The sequence below is a fragment of the Microtus pennsylvanicus genome, chromosome 1 (assembly GCF_037038515.1).
Source record: "Microtus pennsylvanicus isolate mMicPen1 chromosome 1, mMicPen1.hap1, whole genome shotgun sequence".
Lineage (NCBI taxonomy): Eukaryota > Metazoa > Chordata > Mammalia > Rodentia > Cricetidae > Microtus > Microtus pennsylvanicus.
Window position 1 is genome coordinate 71500596 of NC_134579.1, and position 2160 is coordinate 71502755.

Below are 2160 nucleotides of genomic sequence, written 5' to 3' on the forward strand. Positions count from 1 at the left end.
AGGGAGACTTAGAAGGCCCAGGAAACTTAAGAGAGGCTTAGGAAGTTCCCAAAGTTACAAGACTCATAAGTAATTGCTAAGGTCAGAGGAGACTCTGGAATGACATTTGTTCAGTTTCTGAGGGGAAATGATGCAACTTTTGTGACCCAGATTAGGAAGGACAAATGATAGGGCCACAGGGAAGAAAGGGAGCCCTCAGGCTGGTGTCTGGCTGAAGCCTCTCACCAGCCAGAAAGCAAGAATTTCAACATAATTAACACTTGCTATGAAGGTTGCTGACACAGAGAATATTTCTTTCATATATTGAGGTTTCCTGTCAAAATAGCAATGCACTGGAGGTTGGGTTGGCCTACTCTGGAAGTTTAACGTTATTTACAGTAATAACTTCTCTCCTTCCTTCAGCTGTCACCCAGACTTTTACTTCACCAGCCGTCATCCTGTCCAGTGTCCCCCAGGAACTGCCCCTTGACCTCACGGTGGCTCATTAGTGACCCCGTGAAGACAGTAGCCTCTCCATCGACACAGCCGTATGTAAGACTGTTGCTGAAACAGCGAAGCCCTCGCTCTCTGAGGCGAGTCTTGCTTTCTTCTTGAGCCTTTCCGATTAACCTTTGTCTTTAAAAATCATATTAAATATCTCTATCAAATCCTGCCTGCTTCACGCCGGCTTACTCTGAAATTCTTTTCTGCCTCAAAGCCAAGGATCAGGTTCTACTGGATTCAAGGGGAACTTGACGTCTAAAAGATCAGGGCAACTCCTCAGGTTACTGCAAGAAACAGGGTGGCCACCGCCAGTGACAGTCACTCAGGCTGGGGTACACTTTCCAGGGCTGCAGCTGCCTTCCAGCCGGCCATGCTTTAGCGAGTGACTCCCCAACCCGTGCATACTGAGTTCACGGCTCACCAAGACAGACTCGGGTAAAATGGTTTCTTTGGTCTATCCTTGATACGCTATCTGGGGTAAAATATATCTGCTGATATCTACCCAGGAATGGCCACATGTGGGAAATTAAAGAAAGAAATGGATCACGGTATCTGCAGGAAGACGGATCCGATGGGAATCAGCATGAAAAGCAAACCAAGTGAGACCCAGAAAGACAAACACAACATGTTTTCATTTCAATGTGGAATCGAGATTTAAAGTCGTGCGCATGGGTGTATTTGCTGCGCTTTTCCTAATCTGTCTCAATCCGCTTTCTAGAAACTACATGCTATTTATTGCTCCCAACTGACCTGGTTCAAGGCCCCCTCTTGCCACTCTGTCTCAGGTCCCTCTTCCTAGAACCTGTCTCTCTCTAACTTTAATCACGTTGAAGCAGTCTATGGAAAAGTCTAGGCTGTCTAAAGCACATTTTCCCATCGACAATGTTCTCAGGGAAGCCTTCCTGCTGCATGGCAAGTGACATTTCCTGTCAAAATTCTTGTTGTGGAGAGGCCAACAGCATAGACGCCAGGTTCAAACAGGCGCAGGTTTAATTCCAGTTCTGTGCTTGCCAATGGGAACCCAGAAAGCGTTCTCCACACCACCTAAGCTGGGTGTGAGGACCAATGAAAAACAGAGCTCGGCTATGGGCTTGACCTCTGAGCTTTACCAAAAAGACTCTAAACAGGAAGGAAAGGGCAGGGAGGACGTCTGCCCGCCCACATTAGATACTCACAGTCCGCCTGATCTGATGTCTTCACAGGGGATGCCGCACTGGAAGAGGGCTCAGCCTTGGAGCTCTCACAGCCAGACTTTCCTGAGGACTGGGGTGAGGGTATCACAAGCCGGGACACCAACTCACCCAAGCAGCTGATGTATAAACTGGAAGCCTGTTTATGAACTGAGGGATCCTCTCCTGGTGTTCCCAATGGAGCTGGAGAGCTGCTGACAGGTTCTCCCACTGATTGCCTTTTTATATCCTGCGAACGGAGCGCGGCCATGGCTTCAGAAGCCGGGGAACAATCCACTGCTCAGCTGGGTTTCAGGGCTGGCATACACCCTGAATACGAATTAGAGGCAAGGTCTTAGAGAGAATAGGTCCTAATTAGGTTTCGTGTCTTTCTAAGGAGCCACCCAGCCCTTTGTTCCCACCTGGGATTTTCCCAGTGTGCCTCACCCAGAGGGTGTGGCTCCCTCACAGATGTCCTTCTCTGTGAGAAGCCCTCAGCCCTCAGAGA